We start from the raw sequence: 12,564 nt of genomic DNA on the forward strand, positions 1-12,564 counted from the left end.
TCATACCTTAGTACAAAATTTTTGTACAGTGGAACCATTAGGTTTTCCGAGTAGCAACCAACACTATAATTGGAAGCTCGATCTGAACCGTCTTCGGTCTCCTGAAAGAATTTCTAAGAAGACGAAGTTGGAGAGAGAGATTCTTCACTTTTTGATGAAAAGTCCCTCCATAATAAGAGCCCTTGGTAGGAGGGTTCTAAAATATCTTACCCCTCCAAGATCGAGATTTAGATGAATCCAATGAGGTGGTCGAGCTAATGACCTTAAACAAGCGCTTCTTGGGAGGCAACCCAAGTTCAACCCTGTTTTCATTTTAGTTTCAATTTGTTTTTACTTCATTGATAATAAATCATACCCTCTTCTTAATTTTTCTTGTCTATCTTATTTTCGTAGATTTCAAAGTTGTGGAGGAATGTGAGCATTGGATAGAGGAGTATCTTCAAAAACATGAATGTCAATGATTTGGAGCTCATCAATTGGTAACTTCGCTCACTTTAAATCTCCTCCACATTGTTTTTAGTTTTCATTGGGACAATGAAAAGTTTAAGTCTGAGGGATGCATTAGATGCATTTAGTTTGGTTCAGTTTTTGCTTATTTCTTTTTTTGTTTTGCATAATAAAATTTTTGCTAGTTGCATCCTACATCACATCATGAGTGTTTGTTCCTTATTGCAAAATACTAGCACGTCTATTCTAGATTCCATGTGGTTTATGTTCCTTATGGTGCTAGTATGTTTAGTAATCTATCTTTTTCTATCTAATGATAGCATGAAGTGAGCAATATTTTACTATAAGAGTTTAAGTATTGATCTTGTTTTAGGATCTCTATACACTATGCCTATTTTTGATGGTTGATAACTCTAAAATAGTCATGATTTATAGAATTGGACTAGTACTTGTGCTTCTATGGTAACCTCTCAACTACATTTTGGTTACTAGATAAACTCAGTTCATGTAAGCTCATTTGAAAAAATCAATCCCATAAAAAAAATAATAATAAAAAATTGAAGGTTTATTCAAGTTTGATACTTTACAAACATTCAAAGAAAAAAAATGAATAAGGGATAAAAAATAGTTGTCGTGAGTGAAAACTATCAATTCACCCCTTTAAGACCGAGTTAGGTTATTGGGGAAATGAATGCTATGTTTCTCTTGATACTTAGTATTCCTTTGAGACTTTGTGTAGACGATGCATAGTATTTTTGAGAGGAACGAACTTTGCGTGTGGAAGGTAAGTGCCTATTGCCGGAAGCATAAGGAACACAATTTTATGACGACTTGACTAGACTTAGGGATTGAAACTTGATAAATCTAGGCCACTTTTGCACTAAGCACGGAGGACTACTACTTAGGTCATACTTAAACTACTTTTGTATCTTGCTCACCAATGAAATTATTTGATAGAATTAGATTGACTTGCTAGAGATTATGATGCACTATCTAACCACATTAATCTAGATTGCGGGTTTTGCTTGAGGACAAGCAAAGGTTCAAGTCTGCGGGTGTGATGTGCACAAATATTATGATCATTTATGCATGTTTTAGTGCACATTCATGTACTTTATGCATATATATTTGTTGCATGATTGCCTCTTTCACCTTGTATTCATTATATATACTCTTTTGTTCGGATATTTACTCCTTGTTTGGTTTTGTGTTGGCAGAAACAACTTTCGGAGCTAAAATAGCGATTATTAACGCACCGAAACAAGCTAGAGGACACGACCGTGCAACCTTGGCACGACCGTACGACCAGGACAGAGGAGGATCATCACACGGCCGTTCATCCTTGCACGTTCGTGCCACCCCACCCCGAGGCCAAGCAGCACACGGCCGTGCCAACATTCCAGAGCTTGAGAAGGTCACAGTCGTGTGAATCCACACGACCGTGTGACCTCGGCAGAGACGAAGAAGGCCACGACCATGCAACCTCGCATGGTCGTGTGACTCAATCCGAGAGGAAGCTGTGTGAGGCCGTGTGGATTCCACATGGCCGTACGACGAAGAACGCGGGTCGTGCCACGCCAAAACAGAGCCGTGCTGAATTCTGGGTAGATTGCAGACCGATTGTAATTCGGCCATAACTTTGTATTCAGTTGGAGTTTCGGGCTGTTCTTTATACCAAAATGTAAATGACTTCAAGATCTACAACTTTTCTTCAGATCTAATAGAGAGAAAGAATTGTTTGCCCGTGCTAAATGGCACGGTCGTGCCTCCCAACCACGGGTTCAACTGGACTTCTACCCAGACTGTAGACCAAACTTCGAACTGCCATAAATTTCAGTTCGGTTTGAGCCATGGCTTGATCCAAGTATCAGATTGAAGATAATTTCAAAGGATACAACTTTGGTTCAGGGTGAATCATGAGAAAACCTGGTTTAATGGGTGAAAAACCTGGTTTACTAGATGCCTGTAATCCTAGTTTTCCTGGGCAGCGTGGAGGAGGTATAAAAGGGTCAAGAACCCTATTCTTTGATCATCTTTGGTTTGAGACTTCGTCCCTCTCCTTGGGAAAGAGTTTTCTCCTTTGGGGAGACCCTAGACCTTCATCCACCGCCGTCCCTTGACGTTCCGTCCATCTCCAGAGCAAGGAAGCATCCCCAAGACATCGAAAATCTCGGCAAGCATCGCTTCTTCCCTTCCTTCTCATATCAAGGGTTGTAAGTATGTTCTTCTTTACGTTTTGGGGTTGTTCTTCCCCCACTATGGAGTAGACATCCTCTTCTAGGATTAGGAAGTATTTGTAATATGATGGAGATGCAGAACTATGTAGATTCTCTATATTTCTACTCAATGACTTATTTATGCCTTGTTTAATTGATGAATTGTGCGTGTGTAATATATTTATATCTATTTCTATGCTTTGATTGATTGATGTGGAGGATTGTTGATCCCGCTAGGGGATGCCTTAGAATGTATTGACCAAGGTGCCCTAGTGACAGGGGTAACCCTTTCCGAACGTCTAAGACGTTCCTTTAAAAGGAGAAATAATCCCTCAGGAACTGCTGCTCTCGTAAAGAGAGTGCTCTAGATCGTATACCTGAGGAGCCCTAGTGACAAGGGTAACCCGTTCACAGACAACTAGGACATTCTTTTGAAAGGAGAGGCAATTCCTCCATAAGGAAGTAGGAAATCATACCAAACTACATTTATCCTTATTGTTATCTACTAGACATGTATCCCTGTGATCTACCGAGGCACCCTGATAACAGGGGGGTTAACCATTATAGGATTTCACAAGGATTGTCTCTATTCGATACTTAGGGATATTGACCAATCTAACTTCCTACAAGAGCATGAACATAGAGAGTAGAAACTAAGCAATCTATGTAGTATCTCCTAGTATTACAATGAAACCGAAATCCTAGAATCCATCTCTTGAAGCTCATTCCCTCCAAGATCTCTTCTCTCTCTCTCTCAACCTTCTTTCTCTCTTTAATCACACTCGGTAGTTCGCAAGCGCCAAAGCCAACTATCGACCGTCTAGCTTACTTTGTGACATCTTTAGTGCTTAATCAATAGTCCCTATAGATTTGACAAATCTTTTATATTACTGATGACGAAACCGTACACTTGCGGTTGTGTAACACTTGGCAACAGATTCTTCCTACTCCTCCCAACGCAAGAGACATGTCCGCTGACCCGACCTTTAGTACTTCTCTCTCAAAGCTAATGGGGGCCAAATTCAGCTTGCCACAGCTAGTCGTTGGAGGTTTACTGTTCATCTTTGGGATAAATTTTGCTGATATAGAATTGGAGGCCTCTCTTTACATGTATTTATTACTCTCAGATTGTCTTCTCTTCTCAATTTGCACTTTTCATTTTTGCCAGTTGATGTCGTTCTCCCAGCTCTCATGTACAAGAATTCAGGATTGAATAGATCAATCTTAACCCAATTGGGAGAAGACTTATTGTAAAGGCGTCGGCTCAATCCTTCCTCTTCATCTCTAGGGTTACTTCCCCCTCATGAGGTCCTTGCCGAAGATTCTGAGCCCTCCGAGGAAGAAAGTCCTTTTATTGTTCGACGCAAAAGACCACATATCCTAAAGAATAGTTTAACTCCGATCACTATTTATGAATGTGTGCAGATCCCCATTGTTACTGCTGAGGTATCTCATGAGAGAGGTAAGGAGCCTATGCCTTATAATCGTCTCCGCCCTAATTTTGCTCTTAACATGATGCGACAAGGCTTACTGATTTCTACAATTCTCCCAGTCATTCCTGCTCCCGGGATAACTCTGGATGCATCCGTGTCTTCCCAACCTCCTCCCATTTCTTCTCCTTCCCAGCCTAGAGTGAGAGCTAAAAGAACTCCTTGTAGAAGATCTTCTAGCTTTGTTTCTCCAGTCTTTGCCATTGAACTAAATCTTGGTTCTACGCCTCCTACTCTACCCTCCAATATTCCCACTTCTGTACAAAGTACTCCTATTGTTTCCAGTGTTAGTCCTCCACCTCCTTCTTCAGGATCATTACCCTCCTCCTCTGCAGGGCCTTCAGCCTCTGCACTCCCTCAAGTTCTCTTTAAGCAAGCCCAATGCTTACCTTCTTTAATGAGGCAAGATCCTATCCCTTCTTCCTATGGGATCCTCCAGTTGCAGGATTCTTTAGCCAAATCTTGGGCACAAAGTCAGAACCTCCTGAGGGAAAAAAGCATCTCTGATTAGGCTAATGCCCATAATCAGCAGGCATCGACCGTAAGTATTCTAGGTGTGTCTTTCTACTTCATAACTACCAACTGTAATTGTGTTGTTGTTCCATTCAAATTTTTGCCTCAAGCTTCTATATGGGTAACTTAGCTGTTGACTTGGAGAGGGAAAATAGAGTTCTGAAGGATCAAATAAGAGCCCTACAGGCAACTCCCCCCCTCACCCCCTCCTCCTCCTCGTCCTCCTCGTAGTGAAATTATTTAGTTGAGGGAGAAAGTGGATTCTCAAGCTCAACAGATGGTTCTTTTGGAGAAGGATCTATAGACTCATCGCCGGCTACTAGAGGTTAAAGAAGAAGAAAAGAAGACTCTGGGGTTGCAAATATAAAATATATCCTCTAAATTGAATGTTGAAGCAACCTTAAAAGATAAGGCCATTTTGGATGCTACTCTCAGATCCTCTCTCCTAGAGCATTTTCAAACCTCACACCCCAAGTCCCCAGACTCAGCTCAAGAATTAGCTTCTCAGAATTTTGAGATATTACAACTACAAGAGAAGCTAAAAGCTCAAGATTCAGAAATAGATTTCTTATCCAAGGAGTTGGAACGCACCAAAACAGACAGGGCTAACTTCAAGGAGAAAGCAGAATGCCTTGTATCAGAATTACAGGATTACAAGGCGGGCGAAGAAGATCACTGGGAAAGCCGACACTTACAATACCTAGCTTCCCTTGAATTTGGAACTGAGTTTGCTGAGCGCATCATAGGGACTATGACCCATTTGACTGATGGAATCCTTAGGCAATTACGAGAAGGGGGATTCTTACCCAGAGAACCTCCTCCTCAATTTATAGACTTGCGGCAGCTTAAAAAAGAACTACCCAAGAACTTGGTTAGTAGTTTTAAATAAAACTTTGGCGGCTAGACTGGTTATGAACAAAACTATTTGTGTCAAATGTTCTTTACTTGTTCTGATATTATATTTATGAGGCCCACCATTATCTGGTTGACCGACATCTATATATTTTGTAAACTACTTTGAGTAAACCTGCAAACGTACATCTAGAGTGAATATATAATAATCAATGTATTAGAAGCGGACTTGTAAAATAACTAGTTGGATGTATGTAAAATATATTTCTTCATTGTAAGTAAATAGTCGAAAGTTGGGACTTACCTGTTGGCTGTCTCCTGATACTCGCCTATCCTCAAAACTACTCCTACTTTACTTATAGCCCATAAGAGATAATGAATGATTAATCAGGTGAAATAATTACGAGATAGCATAATCTCAGAAGTGAGCACATAATGATTTAGGTGGTCAACAGTAAGCATCCTTCTTTACCGATTTCACTTGAGAATATACTTGTATGAATCAATGATGTGTGCAAATATAATGATCATTTACGCATGTTTTAGCGCACATTCACGGACTTTATGCTTATATATTCGTTGCATGATTACCTCTTTTGTCTTGTATTTATTATATATATTCTTTTGTTCAGATATATGCTCTTTGTTTGGTTTTGTGTTGACAGGGACGACTTTCGGAGCAAAAATGGCGATTATCTACGCACCGAAACAAGCCGAAGAACACGATCATGTAGCACACGACCGTGTGACTACACAGGAGGGAGCAGTGCACAGCCGTGCACCTTTGCACAGTCGTGCAACCATGGCAGAGGCAAAGCAGCACACGGTCGTGCATCATTGCACGACCGCGCCACCCCCAGGCCGAGATGAAGGAATGCCCGGTCGTGCATCCTTGCATGACCATGCCTCAGGGAACAGGAGCCAGAGACCACACGACCGTGCATCCTTGCATGACTGTGCAGCCCTGCCAGAGGGAGAGAAGAACAAGGTCGTGGCATCTTGGCACGACCATGTCGCCACGGCCAACCCTAGTGTTATATAAAGGGTTTTTAACCCTTTTGCCCGGGGGGGGGGGGGGGGGGGGGGGGCGAGCCGTCAGGGGAGAGTTCGTTTTGGAGCCATTCTACGTTGTCTCGGAGCCCCGTTCCACGATCTTCCACCACCACATCAACTACATAAGCAGAGAATCGGATTCAGAGGCCACTCATCGTCATCGGAATAATCATACTCTCTCTTCCTCGCTCTATCTAAAGATTGTATGTTTATTTAAATCATGTCTTTGAGCGTTTCTCTGATATTTATGAAGTAGACCCTCTGTTCTAGAAGTAGGGAGTAGTTGAGGGTTGGTTTGATGTAAAACTCGTAGTTTGTCTATTCACGTTGGATGATCTTTCATGTCTTGTTTCAACTGCTTATCGCTTGATTGTGTAGAACTTGTCGACCTTGCATAGGAATTGTTTCTAGATCGTACACCCAAAGGACCCTAGGGACAGGGGTAACCCATTCACGGACATCTAGGGCACTTCCCTGAAAGGAGAGGCAAATTCTCCTCAAGGAAATGAGAGACCACACTCATCTCTTAACCGCTATTCTTAACCTATCAATTAGAGTCGTTTCCTTTAGATTCGCTGAGGCGCCCTAGTGACAGGGGTAAACTGTAATAGGCTTTCTTAGGAATCTTATTCCTCTTGGTGTTTAAGTGTAGCCGCTTTAGTTTCCAGCAACTGCAAGGTAAAGGACAACGAGGATAGGATAAATTGTGACACATCAATACCACCACAACGAAACCGACCTCCTAGAATACCTCGTAACCAAGTGATGTGCGTAGATTATATACTCTTTTATGCATGTTTTTACGCACATTTACATATTTTGAGCATGCTTGATCTATGCATTTTTATACTTCCAGCTTTCCTTTTAGCATATTTACTCTTTTGGTTCGGAGATCTGCTTTTTGTGCATTTTCTGTACACAAGAGTCGATTTGGTGAAGAATCTACATCTTTGGGCAAGCCTTGGAGGAAACGAAGGGAGAAAGCACCGGGCCGTGTACCTCACACGGCCCTGCACTGGTATGGAGCTCGGGCCGTGTGGAGTTTGGCACCAACAGAAGAGGAAGATGACATGGCCGTGTGAACCTCGCACGATCGTGTCAAGATCTGAAGCTAACCAGAGCAGAAGCTTTACATGGCCGTGTGGATCTACACGGCCGTGTGAGGTTTCCAGAGACCAAGCAGACTGTGGTCATGTGCACTACACGGCCGTGTAGTATTTCCAGTGAGCAGAAGGGTTCTGGCCGTGTGGAGTCACATGGCCGTGCAGCTTTGGCAGAGAAGGAACTGGACATGGCCGTGTGAATCTCACACGGCCGTGTCACGGGGCCGTGTGGCGCCCGATTCCCTCCTCTATTTAAACCCTCCTTCATGAATTGAAAGGGGATCTCTCCCCCTTTGGGAGAAGGCAAGATTTGGTGGTTTCCTCCCAATCTTGGGAGGATTTCTGGGCGATTCAAGGGGAGCTCTTGACGATTTTGGCTCCGGAGCGAGGATTGGATCCGAAGACAAAGCTTCTTCGTAGATAAGTTTTCTCTTTCCCCCTTTTCTTGGTTTCTTGGATTGGGGATTTAAGAAATGCTTGTATTCTTTATTTCTTCGGGTTTTCTTCCTCGATTCATGGAGTAGATCTTGTATTCTAGGATGAAGGGAGTATTTGTATGATGGATTGATGTAATCTCTTATGGATTTGCCATTTTCTTGTGTCAATGACATTATCTTGCTTGTATCGATTAGATCTTGAATGATTAATGGTGATTCGTGCTTAATTCTCATTGTTGATTAATTGTTTGAATATCTTATGGACTTTGTAAAGATAAACTCTCACTCGATCATCCGAGGGATCCACGTGACAGGTGCAAGCCCGTGTAAGGACGTTTGAGAGATAATCTCGAAGAGGAAATAGGAATATTCAAGAGAGTAGGATGGATTTTGTGATTAGTTTCTTGTATCTTGATAGATTAATAAGTCGTGGGCTTCTACGTTGATATCCGAGGAAGGCATAGTAATAGGTGCACTTCTGTGTAAGGACAACATAGGTTCATGTCTAATTAATCCTATTTAGATACATTTCTCAGTCCTTAGCCGGTTGTCTATTGCAAGAGAGAACCGACAACTTTCTACATGTTTGGCAATTGAGGGATAAGAATTGGTGAACCATTTACATTTGAGAAATCCTACAAAGAAATCGAAACTCCTAGAATCTCCCTTTATCATAACCCAAAACACTAAATTCTTGTTTGTTGATCTTTAAGATTAGATTTGTTTACCTTTACTTTGCTTTTGAAACGATTGGATAGTTGTTTAGCTAATTCGCATTGAGATATTTCTAGTGCTTATTCCAGTCCCTGTGGATACGATAATCTTTTATATTACTTGCGACATTTCCGTACACTTGCGGAGAGCGAACAAGTTTTTGGCGCCGTTTATAACATTAGGAATTATCAATTGAGTTAGACTAAACATAACATTTGTTTTCCTTTCATATTGCATAGTTGTAACTAATAATTAGATTTCTGTTTTTACTTTCTTGTATAACTTTCACTTCTTGTTAATTCTTTTTGTACAAATTCAATTCTGCATTTTTGATTCTTCTATTTTTCTTTTTCTGTCGAATTGCTATCTGCTATCTTGTTCTTGTGTATGCGAAGATCTAACTTTGCAGGGGAATTCTTTCCTTTTGACCCTGAGATTGATAGAACTTTCCATAAAAGAAGAATTCTGCAAAGGCAAATTGAAGAACAGGAACATTTGAACATTGCAAATAGACCACTTAAGGATTATGTAGCACCCTATGCAAGAGGTTTTCGATCTAGTATTTCAAGACCTTCAGTGGAAGCTAATAACTTTGAGATCAAACCCGCAATCATATCTATGGTGCAGCAGAACCAATTTGGTGGAGGAGCTCATGAAGACCCTAATCAACACTTAGAGGTCTTTTATGAAATATGTGGTACCATGAAAATGAATGGAGTTCCTTCAGATGCAGTTAGATTATTGTTATTTGGGTTTTCTCTAAGAGATAGGGCAAAGTAATGGCTGAATTCTTTGACCCCTAATAGCATCACCACTTGGGAGCAGTGTGAGCAACAGTTTCTTGATAAGTTCTATCCACCAAGCAAAACAGTTCATATGAGGAATTTAATTGCAAGCTTCAAGCAAACAGACTCAGAATCTCTTTTTGAAGCATGGGATAGATATAATAGTATGCTCAGACAATGGCCACATCATGGGTTGGAAAGATGGTTAGTGTTGCATACTTTTTATAATGGTATCAATTACCATACCAAAGTGTCCCTTGATTCAGCTGCTGGAGGGGCACTTATGAACAAAAGCTTAGATGAATCCGAAGAAATCATTGAAAGTGTAGCATAAAATCATTATCAATGGGCAAATGAAAGAAGTGGTGGCTATTTTTCTGTAAACCCAACAATTAAAGCATCAGGGAAGTTTGATGTAGATGCAGTCACTCTTTTATCTGCAAAATTGGACGCTCTTACAAAGAAATTTGAGAATATGGGGGCTAGTGCTAATATGGTCAATGCTATTAGTACATCTTGTGAAGTATGTGGGAGTTCAGAGCATTCAAATGACTCATGTCCATTGGGAGCTATCACTGCACAAATCAATCAACTTGAACAATGCGATGCAATCATGAGTTACAATCAAAGGCAGAACAACCCATACTCAAATACTTATAACCCTGGATGGAAGAGTCATCCAAATTTTTCCTACAGAAATAATCAAGATCAAGGACCATCTATGGGGGCAAGACCAAATTTCCAAGCTGGGCAACAAAATTTTCAACATCTATCTTCTCAAGGCTTACCAAAGTCAAATGTTGAAAAGATGTTTGAAGAAATTTTCTCAAGTCAGAATGAAATGAAACAAGATTTAGCAAAGCTCATTCAGAGGATGGATAATTCTGAAAAGCATCAAAAGATCCAGGATAGTCAAATTGCCCAACTAGCTTCCTCTTCATCCAGAGTGCCAGGGCAACTTCCAGGAAAACCCGATGTGAATCCTATGGAGCATTGCAATAGAATTAAGCTTAGGAGCGGACGGACCTTGGGAGACTCCCAAGCGACTGCTTCAAAAGGGATACAAAAAGAAGAAGAGCTCTCTCCTCCTATACCAAATCAGATTCAAGCTAATGAGGAGAGTACCATTGAGGTTGAAGAAACTCTTCCACTGAACCATCAGAGCAAAGCTGTCCCTTTTCCTCAAAGACTTACAATGCTCAAGAAAGATGAAGAATTTGGCAAATTTCTAGAAAAAGTTAAGGAAATTTGTGTAGAGGTACCTCTTATCGATGCTATTCTACAAATGCCTAGATTTGCCAAATTCCTGAAGGATCTCATGTCAAACAAGAGAAGAAGAGGAGAGGTCGAGACCATTGCGCTTAGTGAGGAATGTAGTGCTATTTTTGAGAAGAACACTTCTCCAAAACTGAAGGACCCAGGGAGCTTTTATATCCCTTGCAACATAGGAAAAGAATTTTTTGAAAAAGCTTTCTGTGATTTGGGGGCGAGTGTTAGCCTCATTCCTTATTCAATTTGTAATAAATTAGGTCTCAAAAATATTAAACTTACTACTATGGCACTTCAACTTGCCGATCATTCCTGCAGGTACCCTTTGGGTATTATAGAAGATGTGCCAGTAGAGGTGGATGGGAATGTTATTCCCACAGATTTTGTCGTGTTGGACATGGAAGAGGACCCTAGGATTCCTATCATATTAGGAAGACCTTTCCTTGCTACAGATGGAGCTATAATTGATGTCAAAAATCATAAGCTTTCTTTGGTAATTGGTAAGGAAAAGTTGGAATATGATTTATCTAATATCTCTAACCATGTCTCGTCTCTTTTAAATGCTTGTAGCAGGACAAGCATTTATAAACTTGAGGAATGGAATTTCCATCCTCATGGAAGGCCACCAAATGAAGGAGACGATGTGGTGGAAGATGTTGGGAGAAGATCTCCCAACAAAAATGAAAAGTATATCTGTCCTCCAAGGGAGAGGAAAAGAAGCGAATGATAAAGTTTGATCGAGCTAAAGACCTTAAACAAGCGCTTCTTGGGAGGCAACCCAAGGGTTCTTTTAGTTAGTTTTGACCTGCATCTAAATTTCTTTTAGCTTGATGCATTCTTTTGATTTTGTTTTCAGGTTAGGTGCAAAACGGAGCTCGGCCGTGTGCTATACACGGCCAGGCAAAAGTTGCAGAGAAGGGAAGTGCTTAGGCCGTGTCATCCAGACACGGCCGTGTAGCATCTTCCGAGGAGAAAAGGATCTAGGCCGTGTCTCAAACACGGCCGTGTAAAGAATCCCGAGAGGAAGGATGGAGAGGCCGTGTCCCAGACATGGCCGTGCGAGGAATCCAGAGAAGGAAGAGGGGGAGGCCGTGTGGATCTACACGGCCCGTGTAAAGAATCCCGAGAGGAAAGATGGGGAGGCCGTGTAGATCTACACGGCCCGTGTAGGAGAACTATTAAAGTCTTCTTCCTACCTCACACGGCCAGATCTTGGCCGTGTTCCGCACACCCCCAACTCTCCAAAACATATCTTTCTCTCCCAATTTCTTAAAAACTCCTCTCTAATCTCTCAAGATCTCTTAGATCCGATTCTCCTCCTCTCTAAGACTTGGACTTTTTGTTCTTTGAAGTTTTGTTCTTTGAGTTCCACAACTCTAGATAATTCTTCCCCTATCTAAACTCATCAAGATGTCCAATATTTTGAAGAGACTTCGCAAAGGAGGTGGTGGATCTAGTGGAGACAAAGAGAAGGAGCCATCAAGGGACAAAGGAAAACAACCAGTGAAGGGCAAATGCAAAAGGACTTCACGCAACGAAGGTAATGACAATGAATTCAATATTGTGTTTAGAAATGATGATCAAGTAACTAGATTTGTAATTCTTGTCAATAGAAAGATAGTGTGTACTAGATATATGGACCCAACTGTTCTTGATATGCTTGGAATTAGGGAAGATGTAGATTT

General features: G+C 41.2%; 1 non-coding gene across 1 annotated transcript; it reads right to left on the reverse strand.

Moving 5' to 3' along the window:
- Positions 1 to 9,699: 9,699 nt before the first annotated feature.
- LOC122049979 lies at positions 9,700 to 9,805 on the reverse strand. The gene has a single exon (XR_006131206.1). It is a non-coding gene; the product is annotated as a small nucleolar RNA R71 (small nucleolar RNA).
- Between the last annotated feature and the right edge of the window lie 2,759 nt (positions 9,806 to 12,564).

The sequence above is a fragment of the Zingiber officinale genome, chromosome 2B (assembly GCF_018446385.1).
Source record: "Zingiber officinale cultivar Zhangliang chromosome 2B, Zo_v1.1, whole genome shotgun sequence".
In the NCBI taxonomy this organism is placed as follows: Eukaryota; Viridiplantae; Streptophyta; class Magnoliopsida; order Zingiberales; family Zingiberaceae; genus Zingiber; species Zingiber officinale.